This window comes from Acomys russatus, chromosome 9 (genome assembly GCF_903995435.1).
Source record: "Acomys russatus chromosome 9, mAcoRus1.1, whole genome shotgun sequence".
In the NCBI taxonomy this organism is placed as follows: domain Eukaryota; kingdom Metazoa; phylum Chordata; class Mammalia; order Rodentia; family Muridae; genus Acomys; species Acomys russatus.
This window is the reverse complement of record NC_067145.1, coordinates 27325302-27344947: the sequence shown is the minus strand read 5'-3', so window position 1 is coordinate 27344947 and position 19646 is coordinate 27325302. Positions and strand designations below refer to the sequence as shown.

The 19646-nt window shown below is 41.9% G+C and overlaps 1 pseudogene; it reads right to left on the bottom strand.

The window, feature by feature from the left end:
- Positions 1 to 1883: 1883 nt before the first annotated feature.
- LOC127193598 (zinc finger protein 345-like) lies at positions 1884 to 19406 on the bottom strand (annotated as a pseudogene).
- Between the last annotated feature and the right edge of the window lie 240 nt (positions 19407 to 19646).

Below are 19646 nucleotides of genomic sequence, written 5' to 3'. Positions count from 1 at the left end.
GTGATTAAAAGCCCATTTACCTCAGTTCAAAAATCAGAAATGTATGCAATCCTTATGGTATTGTTAGATTTTCCCGAGTCTATTAATATAATTACTGACTCTCAATATGCTGAAAGAATTGTTTTGCATATAGAAACTGTGTTTGTAGTCAAACATTGATGGGGGGAGGGATCCTGACCCAGACCAGCCATTGTAGGCCAGAGAGAGACGCAGGTGGAGAAGAGAGGAGAAGGCTGCACTTTTTGGAGCAGGATTGCATGTGGATTTGGAGAGACAACCAGCTTGCCGGCCAGAAGACACCTGGGGATCCGTCCCAAGGAACAGATACAGGAACGTTTACTCTTGTTTCCCTTTAACCCTTTTCAATCTTATATAGGACAGTTGGATTGTATAATAAAGTCTAATTTTTAAGAAACGGAGCCAACCTCACGGGGGGGGGGGGGGGTACAGGTGCTGTGTAAATAGTTCAGGAGACCATGTAGCAAATGGTGACTCTACAGAAGGTTGACCACTGAATATGACTTTATACTGCATCCATAGTTTAAACGATATACTTCAAGTTAATTTTGTGTTTTTTGTGTCTGTACATGCGAACACATTTGTCTGTGTTTTTCCATGCATGGAATTCAGAAGATGATCTGCAGAGGTAATTCCCTTTCTCTTTTGTGAACACTGGGGACTACAAATACCTGTATCTTGTTGGCAACCAAGCTTGCTCTCCAAACCACTGTACTGGCTCCAGCTGCATAACTTTAACATAACATTCCTTCCCTTTTCCAACTCTTACATTCATCCCATAAGAAAAATAGGATCCAGTGTGAAAGGTCCACAGAATACTTAACAATTTAAAGAGTTTGAAGACTGCTGTCCACATTCCATCAGAGACTCAAGGCAGTCTCTAAACTATGGGCTTCTGTAACTTAAAAATAAATTCTATACTTTCACCAAACTATTTCACAGAATAAAAATAACTATTCTAAAACAGAATAATCAGAACATAGCAAGGAAGGATCAGACCAAAATCAGAGGAAAATGCTCAAATTGATAACTATACTTCTGACATCTAGGGCAACTGCTGCCCTGGGGATGGATCCAAATACCTTTGGTGGCCACTCCCTTCCAACTTCACCTGTAGACACAGAGTCTCTGTGTCTCCTCAGCATGCTCTACTGATTGTTTGCAGCTTTCCTTCATAGATCTCCTACTTTCTTATTCCTGGCATATCTGATATCCAGGGCTATATAATAATTTAGTTTTATAATACATTGACATCCTCTGACTTGAGTAATCTGAATGATGCAGATATTTTTGACTTGTGTCTTTCCATCACATCAAACAATGATGTCACATTGATTCCAAGCCATACCTCATTTTCCAGCAATCCACTTTAATGGTATTGACTTCCTTCCATTAATTCCTTTATGTTCAATTCTGAGATATGAAAAGACTTGGCTACATGATTTGTCTTTACATAATGTTTTCTACTATGATTAGCTATAAGTGTATGGGGACACTTCATGTATGATGGTCAGGTAAAGGGCTTGCCACAATCAGTTAGCAATTGTCGTGCTCCTTACCAACACAAGGACAATGGTTCTTACAGAGCAACAGAGAGCAGCTGAATACATTGCCATACTTTGTACATTTGCAGAGACTACCATGTGTGACTTCTTTGATCTTAACAAGGGCTGAGTAATACATAAAATATCTCACACCTTTTCAACAGTCTTCACATTTGTATGGTTGTGTTCAATATGAGTGCTTTCTTTAAGGTGTGTGGTGCTTTTAAAGACACTGTCACACTTTTCACAGTTGTGGTGTTTCTTTTTGGGAGGAATTCTGTAGAGGTCAGAAATGTGGATTGCATGACAAAGCTGCCCCAAATTCTTCTCCTATGTCTAGCTACCCCCAACGACCGATTCTTCTCTGCTGGGTAAGGTCTGAATGATTCAAAAGGCTTTACCACTTCCCCACACATGTAGAGTTTCAATTCAGATGACTTTTTTGATTTCTTTAAAGTGTAAAACATTTTAATGAACACGAACATTAGTCCTATTTTACTGAAATTTGAACTACCATTTGCTGAGAAGTACTAGAAAGCCGATTATAGGGTCTGCAACATTATTCCCACACGTTGCACTTCACTGCAGTGTGAATTATCCAGTGTTGCAAAAGTTCTTAGTACAAAAGTCATTGGCGCATCCTTCACACCTGTGCGGTTCCGCTCACAGGTGAGTTTTTTGATGCTGCTTAAGATTTGAAGACTGGTGAAAGGTTTTGCCACATTCTTCACACTTGTAATGTTTCTGTCCCCTATGAATTCTTTGGTGTTTCGAACGTGCTGTGTAAGTTCTGAAGTGTTTGCCACATTCGTTACACGTGTAGGGTTTCTCTCCAGAATGAATTCTTTGATGCTCCTTAAGGTTTTTAGCACAGGAGAACAGTTTACCACATGCTTCACATTTGTAAGGTTTCTCCCCAGTGTGAACTAACGTGTGTTGAGAAAGGTATGAACGAGTGGAGAAGGCTTTTTCACAGTGTTCACACTTGAAGGGTTTCTCTCCAGAATGGACTCTCAAATGCCTAGAAAGTTGTGAGGAATTTTTAAAGACCTTGCCACATTCTTCACACTTGTGCGATTTCCTCCCGGAGTGCATTGCCAAGTGAGTATCAAGATGCGAGGAAGATCTGAAGGCCTTGCCACACACTTCGCACTTGTACGGTTTCTCTTGGGAGTGACATTTTTGATGCTGCTTAAGCCTTGAGGAATAAGAAAACAGTTTGCCACACTCTTCACATTTGTAGGAATTCTCTCCCGTATGAATTCTTTGGTGCGCAGAAAGCAATGAAGGAACACGGAAGGTCTTACCACACTCTTCACACCTGTAGGGCTTTACTCTTAAATGAATTCTCTGGTGGTTAATAAGGTGTGAGTTCCAAACAAAGGCTTTGCCACATTCTTTACATGTATAGCGCTTTGTTCCCTTTGTTCCTGGTGAGCAAAAGTTGAAATATGAATAAAAGCAGAGCAACATTCTTTATGCTGACAATGCTTATTTTAAATGAAGACATTTACTCCTACTCAAATTTTCCTAAATAAATGATAAGGCATATTTTAGTTTCTACTGCTGCATTCAAGGAAACTTATGGGAAATGATCATTCTAAGACCCCTGAGCTCGTAACAGGAGTTACTCCATCTTGGCTTTAGGCTAGCTTTTCCAGTAAGACTACTGGTAAACTCAGTTAAAGGCCAGCTGCTCATGAGGCCACCCTGTTCCAGGAACAGCAGTCCCGGGAGCTGTTTGATTGACTAAACAGACCTTTTACAACTTCTTTCTTTCTGGAACTTTTCCCCCTTCTGTGGTTAGAGCATCTGTAAAAGTAGATAACTGCTGGAGTATTTCACAGTTGGGTATCCATAGCGACTTCGCTTACACAAATACCCCTGCCCCAGTAACCACCCATAAAACCTCTGTGATGATTTTCAATAAACGAGTCTTGATAAGAAATTTCCAGACTCGACCTCATTTCTCATGCCCCTCCTTGTCCCCCTTTCCCTCCATTTCTCCCATTGACTGTCCTGCGGGTCAGGACAGAAACTTAAATTCAAAACCACAAGATGTGGAAACCATGTAACTTTCCTCTGAAATAAGACCATGACAACATAGACCACAGAAACAAAGGAACATTAATTAAGGTCAAACTTGTAGGAAGGGAGAACATCAGAAGTGGAAAAAAAACCCCTTAAGAGCATTATGCTCTTAATATCAAATTTTGAAAAAAAAAATCAAAATGTTATGTCTAGATAAAGAGAAAGTATAATAGTCAAACTAAAAGAATGCATGTATACACATGAACATATCCAAGGACAGACTTTAGTTTTGGAAAGTACAAATGTTAGTTTACAGTACAAGAAGACTGCCCATAACAATAGCAAATAATATATTTTAAGGATATAAGAAGGAAGCTTTATGTTTACATTAATACCTGAAACAATTTATGAAAAATAAATCAAGTTCACTTAGAAATGACAGAGCTTAGGAGTCACTGTAAACACAAGCTGACCTCAGGGCAGTAGAAACTGAAACTTAGGAGACTCAAAGGCATCACAAATGTCTGAAAGAGGTCCTCCTTTGACAGTGAAATACAGGAAAGGAGGCCCTTAACAAACACGTTCCACCATACCATGGCTTCTGTATGGCAGAACCCGTCCTTCTGTTGGCTCTCTGACCTCCCGCTCTATCCTGTGACCCCCTCATTCCAACAAACCTCGGGGCACGGCAGCTGCTGCTTGTCTCTTGACATTTGAAGGGTCTTGTCTCTGCTCCAAAAACGTGACAAGGTATGGCTTATAGGAAGCAAGACCTGTTTATGGGCAACGGGACAACATTGTTAGTAGGTTCTCCTGGGAAATAACATGTCCAGTTCACCCACATAAAAAATGAGAAGATGCAATGGAACATTGTAGAAGACCAGTTCTCTGCTTGCTTCCTGACTGGAACATCAGCATGCTCAGGAGGGATTTAGAGTATGCAGCTCCTGAGCTTCCCTCACTCATTTACAAGGAAAAATATTAAAACTAAAGAGTGTGGCATTCCCTACAACATATATTTTTCCTGCTCCTGCCACTGACTTTCTAACATAACCGCTGATGTGGAAGACATATATAACAAAATAAGCAAACCAATATGAGATATAAAACGTAAGAAGAAATAAAATAGTTCTAAGGTACAACAATAATCTCCTAACTGTCCCTAAACGTAGCTCAATGATTCTCAGTGCTTGAAGCACAGTCCCTCATGAGATATTGTACAAAAGGATATTGACAATAAATTAAGAATTCACCATGGAAGTATACCTCACCTAGGAACTCAAGGTTGCTGAAATTCTCCAACGTCACTTCCCTGTACAAATTCCACTGTGCAGGGCCCAGGCATTCCCACTCTTCCGCAGAGAAATAAACAGCCACATCCCAGAATGACAGCATTTCCTGAAATAAAGAAAAAAGAGTGACTAGCACACATTGTGCTAATTACAACTACCAGTAATACTGCAAATGCCAAGAGGCATCATGTGCTCCACACAAATGTCAACGTCACCCATAGTGAGAGGAGAGCTGGAAGTGCTTCTGATATACGGAAGCAATATCTCTGAAAAACTGTAACGTGGTGCTAGGATTTTACAGAGGAGTTATCTGTAAGGAGAATGGATTGCAGGAGATCCTACCAGTCCCAGAGAACAAAACAATGTGTTAGAGATACACACTCATGAAACAATCATACATATTAAATAAATAGTCCAACCCCTGGTGATTAGGCATTCAAATACATGAGCCTATGGGAGCCGTTGTCTTTCATTCTACCACAGTCATCACCGCTGACTTGAGAAAAGGATCCTAGGTTCTTAGTATTTCTTACTAAGGGCAAAGTCACACCAAAAAAATCACAGGAAACCAAATCAGTGGACTTAAAATTGTCTGTTCCCCACTTCATAGAGTGGAATGCCAAAATGTAAATAGAGTGGGTCCAATCAATTAGAGTGAGAACTGTTTGCTACTTCCCACTAAGCCAAAGAACCTGGAAGAACCCATCCCAGAATTTCTTGTAGTTCTCACTCATGAGCTATGTCCCTTCACTGGCTTTCTAGAAGCCACAACTGTGTTGTGTCACTGCCACCATGACCCCCTCACAGCTAGTTTTCTCCTCCTAACAGTCTTCCCACCTTCCTTATGTTAGGCAGCTCCGTGTGTTTCATTTTTGTCTTTTCAGGTGTCTACTTGTGTTTCTGACCTTCTCAGACTTTCTCCTTTCCTCAGCACTGTGGAGACATGGGCTCCTGGAGACATGCATGCTCTTCCTAATACTCTCCATTTCCATAACGTTGTGCCAAAGCCTGGGAGTGGAGTGGACTTCCTTCCCAGTGCTGTTTTCCTAACTACTGCACACAATGCTTACTGAACACCCAAAGGAATAGAAAGATAATACTGTCACACCCTAAGATCCAATAAGACCAAACTACTGCCCTTGCAAACACAGGGTGCTTTTTGCCTCACCCTAAAGATGAGCTGAGCCAGAATAAACCTTGTGAGAAACCTGTAGATTTCAGCACGACAGAAGATTGCAAACTGAAGAAGAATGCATTAAAGGAAAAGGGAAAGGGGACTGGGAACACCCCACAGTGGAGACATTCTCTCTCAGATGTGTGAGGCCTGGGCTCAATTCCCAGAAGAAGAGGTGGGCCAGGGAAAGTCACAGTTCTGTGCTTTCTCATGCCCTCCTCACATGTGGACTAGCAAGGCAGAATATGCTGGATAGTCCCCAATTCTCCAGCTCCTTCCTCGTGGTGTTAAGAGCAGAGCAGACATTTAATTTCTGTCTCGATGAAGGAAGAGCTGAGTTCTCACTTGCCTCTGTCAGATAACCAATGGGAGGGTATGGCATCTTGAAAGGTGGGGTCTAGCCAATGAGAAGAGGCTGCAGTCCAAGAGATAGATTGCTAAAACAAGGTAGAGAAGCCACTGAAACTCTAGCTGGAGGGGTATCTGTGATGCTCAATGCTTAGCATCAGCATGCATTCTGAGGCCTATGAATAGAGACTATGGAAAGGAAATAGAAAAACAACTAAACTACATATATGCTCAAAATATTTATCAGGCCATACCTTTCCCCCCATGAAACTTTATATCTTAATATTTCTAGTATACCAAGTTTTTATAATATATAAAAAAAACAGGCTTCAGAGCTATGCTAATCGACACAATAAGGACAATAAACTGTTTCTATTTCGGCCTAAGAAATGAACCATTTCACTGAGTATGTTGAAAAGGCAAACCAATTCAAAAGGATGTGATACCCTTTTCAACAAAGGAGCCCTCTTCCCAGTTTCATAGAAATGGAGGATTATGGACCACAAATACTATCCCTGGTTTATTTATCCATTTCCCCCATTCTGGCAGAGGGGGGATTCAAAGGTATTATTCACACTAAATCAGCATGAAGAAACATTAAGAGAATAATGTCCCATTTCCTGTAAGGGGGGGGGGGTTGGATAGGTTTCTGTTTATTCTCTTGGTCTACAGATGCTTATTTTCATTGGGAGTTAGCTGGTCATGCTTTTAAATGAAAGGAAACACCTCCGTTTCAAAGACATTCCAGACATCAATCCTGAGGTCCATTTCTCTCATCACACCAAGTCCTCACTCACACCTGAACAGGAGTCCAAAATATCAAACGTCCCACAGTCTCAGAAAGAACTGAATGTACTGTAACTGCCCGGTGGTTTTCACTGTGCAGTATAAAATTAGTAATTACTTGGACTAAGCAAAGCTCGGATCATACCGTTTCCAGGATTATTCTGTGACTATATGGGAGTGCCCGTCTGGGATTCAGGTCTGAGGGGGGTATGTATTGTGGCTCCATTTCAAAGGAGCTGTCCTGAAAACTTTCAATTTGTTACAAAGAACTGAGCCTGACATCCCTTAAACTAATCGCCCTCACAGCACTCTGTCTCTGTAAAGTAGGAAGTTCAGAAACTGTCAACTCAAACTAGGAGTTTTGGGCAGGCTATCGCTACAGGACAGCCAGAAACCCCACCTCCTAGATGTGCTGAGAAATGTGACAGCAGTCACCTGAGCGTGGGGCAGCTAGTACCACCATGATACCCCACCCAAGCTGGAACAGGGGCTGCCAGCACAGGCTCAGGCACCAGAGGCCAGGGGACCCACCCTACTGCCCTTGCAATCCTGGTGTTTCCAACTTTCTCCACTCCCAGAAGCACAGGTGGACTCGGGCAGCAGGGGCGACCTAAGAGACTGGACACTCACAGCACATGGCTTTGGCATGATGCCCTCTTCTGGGTCAAACCTGCACCCAGAGGCAGTAGGGCAGCCTAGTTCAGCACAGAACCTCTAGGTCAGCAGCTACTCCTGTCTCCCTCCCAGCCCAAGTCAGCTCCCTCCTCGCAGGACCGGCCACCGTGACACAGTCCCTCAGATCTGTAGGACGCCGCTGTTCCCTGCACCAACCTCCATGTCAGAGACTCAAGCCCAGCGCTGAGCAGGACAGGCGCCTAACTTTGGGAAGAAGCGAATTTGAAGAGTGAAAGCGGAAGTTTGATAGCCACAGCCCCTTGTGGTGATGTCATAGTGGTCCAGACTACATTTCCCACAAGTCAGTGCGAATACCTTCCAGGAACTCAGAGAGGGTTTCTAAAGTGCTTGGTTTCCAGGCCAACTGTTAGCAAGTCAAGTTGCCACCAACCAAGCTTTACCCCAGGGGCTGCGGAAGTTGAGTCAGGCTGTTTTAAACTCCTGTGGTCTGAGCACCCGGGGTTAGCCTGAGGCGAACCTTTCACAGTATGTTTATCACGTTTCTTAGTTATTTCTGCTAAAACGTTGTGATTTTAAAGCTCAGGTCTGCCTTTTATGGAGTCTTACTACAGCATGGAGAATTCAAACTGATGTGCTTTACCGAAATCTAAGGAAGCAGGAAGCTGATGCAGGATTGAGCGTTATGTCTGCAAGATGCTTTTTGAAGCCATCCTTAGTAACCTTGTCTATCATCCAGCACTCAGGCGCTGAAGTCAGAAGAGTTGTAAAAAAGGCTAAGGAAAGTTTATAGACATTTATTTAAATACCAAGTAAGAAACAGTTGGGGGAGGCTGGATTAGGGTAAGACATGTGTCTATAATGAAGACGGCCTTGGCTTAAAACCCAGTAACACAAATGAATTTAATCCTGTTCTCTTGAGCTGGCATACTGTGAGTCACACGTGGATCAGACTGCACAGCTGGGAAAAAAAAAAAAAAAAAAAAAAAGGCTTCATGGGAACACTGGAATCCGCATAATGAAGGGGATCAGTCAGGGCTACAGAGATATTTCAAATCATTGAACAATGTGAAAAATACAGGTCTCTGAAGTTTACTTGAGACGAAATCCTAGAATCCAGTTGAAGATCTTTCCGTCTGTTGGTTCCTCGACCACACTTTGTTTTATTAATCTGTGTGAGCGACTTAACTTTCCTGTTGACTCTTCCACACCTTGTCTATCACAGCTGGCTTACGCTGGCTTTTCACAAACTTAACCAAGCAGTCACCACCAGTGTTCTCTGAGCAGCGTATGTCCTCCTCTGCATCCAAGAGGAGGGCAGGGCCCCTGGGATCACACTGGTGTGAGCACCGACTCTGGGTACCTTGAACATTATAGGATATTTCTCTCTGCTTTATTTCATGTCCCTTATAGAATTTCCTGTCTCTCCTCTGCTCCTGTCAGGGTTCACACTTGACACTATTTGAACACCAAATGTATCTGCCTTGAACTTCCCTCACTTCTGAGCAGAACAGTGAGACGATTCCTCCTTGAATACGAAGGTAGCACAAATATGTTCACAGGACTGTCAAATGAGCTCATGGTAGTAGCACGGCTCCATCGGAACTGAGGAGTACTGAGAATGCCCACATCGTCTCAGGAATGAGGATTCCTGTGCAGCTCAGGCCTGAGACAAAGATACAAACCCCATCACAGGAAGGTTTTGTGCTGTCATGATGCATACTCATTCACAGGGAAGCTGATTCTGAGGGGAGAAGGTTCGAGGTTCCTATTCAGCTCTTCTAGTCCAAGCAGTGTGTCAACCCAGTGACAGGGAACAGCTTCCTCGACTTAGAGAAACTGGAGTCAAGAGGCAGTAAGTTCACATAGATCCTTGTTGGTATAATGTTCTTCTGATCTGGTTATTCAAGTGCTGATTTCTCTGCCCCACTATCCTGTTTCAATCAGGACATTGCACTCTGGTGCTTACTCTAAGTATCTCCTGTCTCAAGTTTGTGTAAACGTGTCACCATTTTTTTCTCTGTATTCCCAATAAAAGCCAACTTGCCAACGCTGGACAATAACAGACAATAGGCTGGGACATCCTAGGCCAGTGAGAGGAGGAGGAGGAGGAGGAGGAAGGACAGAAAGGATGTATGTGGACAGGACAGGGAAGCAGCAGAAGGAATGAGCCGGACCTAGGACATGAGTTTCAAGCAAGTACAATGTGGGAAATCTGAATGGGTGGAAACTGTACTAGCTTGGAGGTTTAGGGTAGAGTAATTATTGTGCAGCATTGTGCTATCAAGTACTTAAATATATCCCAGCCTCTTTGGGCAGTTATTTATATGGTATATACCTAGTTAAGGGGTAACTGTTGCTTTCACTAAAATAATAATTCAATATTAAGTATCAATAATCATTCAATAGATCCTTGATTAGCATGTCAGGTTAGAATGAGGTCATGAGTGGTCTGTCATCCTCCTGAATGCTGCAGTGAAGGGCACTGTCAGCAACCTTAAGGACTTAGCATTTCTGAGCATGGCTAGGCTTTCAGTGTGTGTGTGTGTGTGTGTGTGTGTGTGTGTGTTAGATACATGGACAGCTAACTCAGGAGGCACTCCTCCATATGAGAAATGCTGATCCTTGAGGATGCAGCATTCATTACCAACTTTTTTGCAGTCTCCAGTTCTTCCTACTGGGTTTTTTTTTTTTTTTTTTTTTTCCCCCCCATTCAGGAGGAGGAGGAGCTACCATGGTACAGGCAGAACTGAGCATGAAGGATCTAGGAGGAAGCCCCACTCAGCAGGATATTAGGGACCCAGGCATACACATGGAAAAGTCTAGCAGATCCAGATGCTCTGGCCTAATAAGTCTTTTAGACACTGCTATAGAGGAATGCTAATTTAGAAGGCTGCTCTTGCAATATATCATATACAAAGACCTCTAGGCTGGCGAGAGATCACATCCAAAGATCTTCTAGGTCTGTGTGATCTGGCTAGAATACAAACACACCTTTAAGCCAGGAGACAGAAGCAAAAAGATCTAAGTTGAAGGCCAGTCTGGTATAGAACAAGGATCAGGTAAAGAAAAGCTTAGGTCCAGGCGTGATGATACGTACCTTTAATCACAAACAATGAAGGTAATGTTAGTTTGTAGAAGGAAGCACCCATGTTGAAAGTGTTGTCTGTTGGGAGATGGTCTAATATATTTTGATGCTAATTAATAAAAAGCCATCCCACCTGGGCAGGGCAGATGAGATAGGTGTGGCTAAGGTTCCTGGGCTTAGAGAGAGAAGAATCCTGGGAAGAAGAGAGACCAGAGGAGAGACCCCAGAGGACGAGAAGGGAAGAAAGGAAGGCTGCCATGGGTTAGATGGAGGAGAAGCACATGGCCGGCATGGATGGAGATTTGGCCCAGATGAAGAACACTGGCATGTATTTGGTATTATGGATGGGAGGTAGCTTGATAGAAATTATTAGAAGCAGATAGCATGGGATTGGGGCAGGGATCCCATACCTACCCCACTATGGGAAGTAGTTTAGAGGATTGATATCTGCCCTGCCCCAGGTTAACTAAGGCTATTTTAAAATTTAATAAGTGTTCGTGTCTTAATTCATCGCTAGCCGGTCATACTGACAATATTAATTAAAAACAACAGTTGTCTGAGAAGCAGAAAAGGTGACGAATCAGAAGATTTGAAAGATTAGGATATGCCCAACTCTCACAAGAAGAGAGGAAAGAGAATCTACTTAATAAAAAGTTTTACAGAGAGAAGCAGGCAGTTTTACCAGGACAGTAATAGAGAGATGGACCGCAGAGAGAAAACTCATGTGAAGATGGACCGAGCTAGGAAATGAGAAGAAGCCAGATTAGAGCAGACTGCTGAGTTAGTTTGAGGCCAAGCAGAGCAGTTCTGGGCTGAGAGAGAAGGCAAATTAAATAAGGTAGCTGCGAGAAGAGTTTGAGCCAGAACGGCTGACTTGAACCAGCCATCCCAGGGCTCAGAAAAAACAAGGAAGGGTGAGCTCATTAAGCAGTAAGTCTCAGAGACTGAAAGCACTCTAGGCCTACGTGAGATTGCACGGAGGCTAGAAGCTACCTGGACTAGGCCTAGGTAGCAGAGGCAGTAAGCGTCCAAGACAACAATCAGAACAGAAGAATAAAAGTTGCTATTACATCCGGTTAACAATTTTAACACTTCTAATAAAGAATTTTGTATAATGAACACTTTTCTCCTATGGAAACACTCTGTGATAGTTGGAAAAACTTGACAAGCCATGTGTGCAAGCTAAAGAGGGGCTTCAAGAGTAAAAAGTAACTAATGTTCTTCCAATGGAGCTCGGTGTTTCCTAACATGCATATTATAGCTCACAAGCACATGTAATGGCAGTCTCAGGGGATGAGAGCCCTTGTTCTGATCTCTTCAGGCTTATGTACAAAGTATGTACACACACACGCACAGAGATTGAAAAAAATTGTTGTCAATTCTCAGGTTTGAATTTCAAAAAGGAATTGATATTTGAAGGTAATATTTTCTGGGTTTATAATATATAAACAAATGGTTAAACACCTGTTACTTGTCATTTACAAAAACAAACAAACAAACAAACCAAAAAGCGCAGTGAAGCAGACGCCTTGCTAGTGACGTTCTCACGACCCTACACGCCCACCACACTGAGCCTGTACCACTTCCCCAGCCACAGTGCAGGCCCCTTCGTGCTGCATTCCTCACAGGGAGGTACAGGCGCTGTGTGGATAGTTCAGGAGACCATGGAGCAAATGGTGACTGTACAGAAGGTTGAGCACTGAACTTGAGAATGTGACTTTATAATACATCCATAGGTTAAACAATACACTTTAATTTTGTGTTGTGTGTGTGTACATGTGAACACATGTCTGTGAGTGGCCCATGCATGGAGTTCAGAGGATGACCTGCATAGGTAATTCCCCTTCTGTTTTGTGGACCTTGGGAAAAAAAATACAGGAGCGGGTCTTGTTGGCAACCAAGCTGGCTCCCAAGCCATTGACATCCTCTGACATGAGTGATCTGAAGGGTTCTGGTATCTAAGATTTCATTCCATCACATCAAACGATGATGTCACACTAATTTCAAGCAATACCTCATTTTTCCAAAATTCCACTTTTATGGTATTGATCTCCTACATTAATTCCCTTCTGTTCATTTCTAAGATATGAAAAGACTTTGCTACACAATTTGTCTTCCACAATGCTTTCTGGTATAATATGCTCTATGAGGTTTATATGTTGGACAAAGTTTCTGCCTGAGTCATATGAAAAGGGTCTCTAATCCATATCAACTCACTCATCACTCATTACAACACTGTGTCCATATGGAGGCCCTGACGCTGAGGAGGACATAAAGAGTGGAAAGCAATCCCGCACTCCTTACTAGTTGGATTTCTATTGCTGTGATAAATGTCATAACCAAAACTCCTTGGGGGAAGGGGAAGGGGTTATTTCCATTCACTGGCTGCACTTTGTCATCAAGGGAAGCCACGGAAGGAGGAGAAAGCAGGAATCTAAGGCAGCAAGTGAAATAGGAACCAGAGAGGGAAGTGTCTACCAGGCCTGTGCACTCTGACTTCAATTCAGGAAGTAGTCTTGTCCAAGCTGGACTACGTGACCAGGTGTGGCAAAGCCAACAAATTGGTCTAGATTCTCCCACATCAATGAGCATTCATGAAGACATCCCATAGACATGCCCATGGGCCAGTTCCATCCAGATTGACACTCTCACATACTGCTTGGCTGTGATGGTGAAAACAGAAGTAAGACACGGCATCAGCATTTGCAGAGTTCTCAACAGTGCAGACTCTGTGTGCTAATAATGGTCAAAAGATATTTTTACACCATGTTTGGGTGTAAAGAGTTTTCCCCTAGAATAAAGTCTTCGGGAACACTTCACCTATGATGGTCAGGTAAAGGGCTTGCCACAATCAGTTAGCAATTATCATGCTCCTTACCAACATAAGGACAATGGTTCTTATAGAGCAACAGAGAGCAGCTGAATACATTGCCATACTTTGTACATTTGCAGAGACTACCATGTGTGACTTCTTTGATCTTAACAAGGGCTGAGTGATACATAAAATATATCACACCTTTTCAACAGTCTTCACATTTGTATGGTTGTGTTCAATATGAGTGCTTTCTTTAAGGTGTGTGGTGCTTTTAAAGACACTGTCACACTTTTCACAGTTGTGGTGTTTCTTTTTGGGAGGAATTCTGTAGAGGTCAGAAATGTGGATTGCATGACAAAGCTGCCCCAAATTCTTCCCCTATGTCTAGCTACCCCCAACGACTGATTCTTCTCTACTGGGTAAGGTCTGAATGATATGAAAGGCTTTACCACTTTCCCATACATATAGAGTTTCAATTCAGATGACTTTTTTGATTTCTTTAAAGTGTAAAACATTTTAATGAACACGAACATTAGTCCTATTTTACTGGAATTTGAACTACCATTTGCTGAGAAGTACTAGAAAGCTGATTATAGGGTCTGCAACATTATTCCCACACGTTGCACTTCACTGCAGTGTGAATTATCCAGTGTTGCAAAAGTTCTTAGTACAAAAGTCATTAGCGCATCCTTCACACTTGTGTGGTTCCGCTCACAGGTGAGTTTTTTGATGCTGCTTAAGATTTGAAGACTGGTGAAAGGTTTTGCCACATTCTTCACACTTGTAATGTTTCTGTCCCCTATGAATTCTTTGGTGTTTCGAACGTGCTGTGTAAGTTCTGAAGTGTTTGCCACATTCGTTACACGTGTAGGGTTTCTCTCCAGAATGAATTCTTTGATGCTCTTTAAGGTTTTTAGCACAGGAGAACAGTTTACCACATGCTTCACATTTGTAAGGTTTCTCCCCAGTGTGAACTAACGTGTGTTGAGAAAGGTATGAACGAGTGGAGAAGGCTTTTTCACAGTGTTCACACTTGAAGGGTTTCTCTCCAGAATGGACTCTCAAATGCCTAGAAAGTTGTGAGGAATTTTTAAAGACCTTGCCACATTCTTCACACTTGTGCGATTTCCTTCCAGAGTGCATTGCCAAGTGAGTATCAAGATGCGAGGAAGATCTGAAGGCCTTGCCACACACTTCGCACTTGTACGGTTTCTCTTGGGAGTGACATTTTTGATGCTGCTTAAGCCTTGAGGAATAAGAAAACAGTTTGCCACACTCTTCACATTTGTAGGAATTCTCTCCCGTATGAATTCTTTGGTGCGCAGAAAGCAATGAAGGAACACGGAAGGTCTTACCACACTCTTCACACCTGTAGGGCTTTACTCTTAAATGAATTCTCTGGTGGTTAATAAGGCGTGAGTTCCAATCAAAGGCTTTGCCACATTCTTTACATGTATAGCATTTTTTTCCTGGTGAGCAAAAGTTGAAATATGAATAAAAGCAGAGCAACATTCTTTATGCTGACAATGCTTATTTTAAACGAAGACATTTACTCCTACTCAAATTTTTCTATATAAATGATGAGCCATATTCTAATTTTTTCACCTGCATTCAAGGAAACCTAGTTCCAAATACAACAGGTGGAAACCATGTGACCTTCCTCTGAAATAAGACCATGACAACATAGAACACAGAAACAAAGAAACATTAATCAAGGTCAAACGTGTCGGAAAAGGGAACATCAACAATCAAGAAAACCCTTAAGAGCATTATGCTAATGAAAAAATATCAAAATATTATTATCTAGATAAAGAGAAAGTATAATAGTCAAACTAAGAGAATGCATGTATACACATGAACATATCCAAGGACAGACTGTAGTTTTGGAAAGTACAAATGTTAGTCTATAGTACAAGAAGACTGCCCATAACAATAGTAATTAATATATTTCAAGAATATGAGAAGGAAGCTTTGTGTATATTTCATGAAAAACATTAATTCCTGAAACAGTTTATGCCAAATAAGTCAAGTTCACTTAGAAATGACAGAGCTTAGGAGTCACTGTAAACACAAGCTGACTTTAAGGCAGTAGAAACTGAAACTTAGGAGACTCGAAGGCATCACAAATGTCTGAAAGAGGTCCTCCTTTGACAGTGAAATACAGGAAAGGTTGCCCTTAACAAACACGTTCCACCATACCATGGCTTCTATATGGCAGAACCCGTCCTTCTGTTGGCTCTCTGACCTCCCACTCTATCCTGTGACCCCCTCATTCCAACAAACCTCGGGGCACGGCAGCTGCTGCTTGTCTCTTGACATTTGAAGGGTCTTGTCTTTGCTCCAAAAACGTGACAAGGTATGGCTTATAGGAAGCAAGACCTGTTTGTGGGCAACGGGACAACATTGTTAGTAGGTTCTCCTGGGAAATAACATGTCCAGTTCACCCACATAAGGAATGAGAAGATGCAATGGAACATTGTAGAAGACCAGTTCTCTGCTTGCTTCCTGACTGGAACATCAGCATGCTCAGGAGGGATTTAGAGTATGCAGCTCCTGAGCTTCCCTCACTCATTTACAAGGAAAAATATTAAAACTAAAGAGTGTGGCATTCCCTACAGCATATATTTTTCCTGCTCCTGCCACTGACTTTCTAACATAACCGCTGATGTGGAAGACATATATAACAAAATAAGCAAACCAATATGAGATATAAAACGTAAGAAAAAATAAAATAGTTCTAAGGTAGAACAATAATCTCCCAACTGTCCCTAAAAGTCGCCCCATGATGCTCAGTGCTTGAAGCACAGTCCCTCATGAGATATTGTGTTGGGAAATGGTCTGATGTATTTTGATGCTAATTACTGCTTGCTGTCTCTGTGACCCACTTTTTAATGAAAAAAATGCCATTCCACCTGGGTAGGGCAGAGGAGATAGGTGTGGCTAAGGGACCCAGAGAGAGAAAGAGAGAGAGAGGGGAGAATTCTGGGGAGAAGAAGAAAAATGCCAGGAGAGAGACCTGAAGAGAGAGGAGCAGAAGGCTGCCATGGGTTATATGGAAGAGAAGCACATGGCCAGCATGGATGGAGAATCCGGCCCAGATAAAGAATATTAACAAGTATTTGGGATTGTGGATGGGAGGTAGCTTGATAAAAGTTATTAGAAGCAGATGGCATGGGATTGGGTCAGGGATCCTATACCTGCCCCACTATGGAAAGTAGTTTAGATGTCTGCCCTGCCCCAGGTTAACTAAGGCTATTTTAAAATATAACAAGTGTCTGTGTCTTAATTGATAGCTAGTGGTAACACTAATACTAATGATAATTTTAAAATAACAATATTGTGTAAAAGGATATTGACAATAAATTAAGAATTCACCATGGAAGTATACCTCACCTAGGAACTCAAGGTTGCTGAAATTCTCCAACGTCACTTCCCTGTACAAATTCCACTGTGCAGGGCCCAGGCATTCCCACTCCTCCGCAGAGAAATAAACGGCCACATCCCAGAATGACAGCATTTCCTGAAATAAAGAAAAAAGAGTGACTAGCACACATTGTGCTAATTACAACTACCAGTAATACTGCAAATGCCAAGAGGCATCATGTGCTCCATACAAATGTAAACGTCACCCATAGTGAGAGGAGAGCTGCCAGTGCTTCTGAAATACGGAAGCAATTATCCCTGAAGAACTTGTGATGTGGTGCCAGATGATACAGAGGACTCATCTTAAAGGAAATTGGAGGACAAGAGATCCTAGACTCTTCTATGGACATTCCACTTTTAAGGTCCATAAAAATGGAGAATAACTACATCTACAAAACAGTATTTGAGCTGGGCATGGTGGCTCATGCCTTTAACCCCAGAACTCTTACTCAGGAGTCAGAGGCAGGCAGACCTCTGTTTGAGGCCAGCCTGGTCTACAAAGAGAGTTCCAAGACAGCCAGAGCTGTTATAGAAACTCTGTCTCAAAAAACCAAAAACCAAAACAAAGCAGTATTTGGGGCTGGAGAGACATCTTTCAAGTTAAGAATGCTCTCTGCCCTTCCAATATATCTGACAGACATATTTCTGAGGCAAGAACTATTGAAGACTTGTTTTCTTGGTCTTGGCAGGGTTTGGACATCAACTCTGCCTGCATCCAAGCTTGCCCTTTTAAAGACAGAGGTGTGTCTGTGGTAGAAATGAGGACATTTTGCCCAGTGGCTTGTTTGCCACACTTGAAGCCATGTCTATAAGGAGGTTCTTTGATGCTCATCATCTTCTTTGAGGTAGGCTGGGTGTTGCTAGGAGTTAATCTGTCTCATTGTCAGTGAATCTTTAAAATAATAAAAACATTTTAAATGCCATATTCTGAATATCTCTGAGGTTTCTGAAGACCTTATCTAACTATTCTACCTTATCTTTCTATAGAATCATATCTATCTGACACACCTAAGATGTATATTCTTGTGATAAAAGTAGACTAGTAATTGACATGACCCTTGTATTATAATTGAGTTGTAAGTGCACAATACCACATTTTAGAGTGTATACATATATATATATGTGTGTGTGTGTGTGTGTGTGTGTGTGTGTGTGTGTGTGTGTGTGTGTATATATATATATATATATATATATATATATATATATATATATGGTGTGACGTATTCTTACAGTTGAATTCTATACCACCATATCTAGATTACGTTGCATCCTTATTCAAAATTCTATACCAAGGAATTAAAAATAACCTTGTGAGTGAGAACTGAGGAACTAAGTTGAGGAGTAGATTCACTAATCTACTTTTTGTTCTAACTTCCCTATATATTTCTATATTTTCCCTTCTTTCTTTTCAACCCCTATCTGCAAACCAGAGAATGTAAGACAGCAAAGAGAGACATTGCTGAGTCTAACCTTGTTTTCTCTAATAATAATAATAAATAAAAACAACAACAACAACATATAACCAAATCCTATTGATAATAACCCTCCATAGCCCAAAACCTACTGGACCCCCTGAAAGGAAATGAGGCATTGATCTCTTAAGGTTTCTTCTGGGTGATTTCGGATGAACAATACCTTTGTAGGGGCCCAAATAAAAGTGGGGGAAATGGTTAAACAAGCTAGAAATAGCATTCACTGTCCAGGTCCTAAATGTTGAAAAATTCTAGGCTTAATTAGAGTTCCATGTGGGACAGTCTGAAATGCTGGACCAATCGGGAGAAATCTCAATATTTCTTACCAAAAGCAAACTCACACAAAAAAATCACATGAAATCAAGTCCCTGGACTTAGAACAGATTAAAATGTTTCTTTCCCAATTCATAGAAAGGAATGTGAGCATGTAAATAGAGTGGGTCCAATCAATTAGAGTGAGAACTGTTTGCTCCTTCGCAGTAAGCCAAAGAACCTGGAAGAACCCATCCCAGAATTTCTTGTAGTTCTCACTCATAAGCTATGTCCCTTCACGGGCTTTCTAGAAGCCACAATTGTGTTGTGTCACTGCCACCATGACCCCCTCACAGCTAGTTTTCTCCTCTTAACAGTCTTCCCACCTTCCTTATGGTAGGTAGCTCCATGTGTTTCGTTTTTGTCTTCTCAGGTGTCCACTTGTGTTTCTGACCTTCTCAGACTTTCTCCTTTCCTCAGCACTGTGGAGACATGGGCTCCTGGAGACATGCATGCTCTTCCTAATACTCTCCATTTCCTTAATGTTGTGCCAAAGCCTGGGAGTGGAGTGGACTTCCTTCCCAGTGCTGTTTTCCTAACTACTGCACACAATGCTTACTGAACACCCAATTGTCACAGTGTCACACCCTAAGATCCAATAAGACCAAACTACTGCCTTTGCAAACCCAGGGCACTTTTTGCCTCCCCCTGAAGATGAGCTGAGCCAGAATAAACCTTTGTGAGAAACCTGCAGACTGCTGATCAGTGTC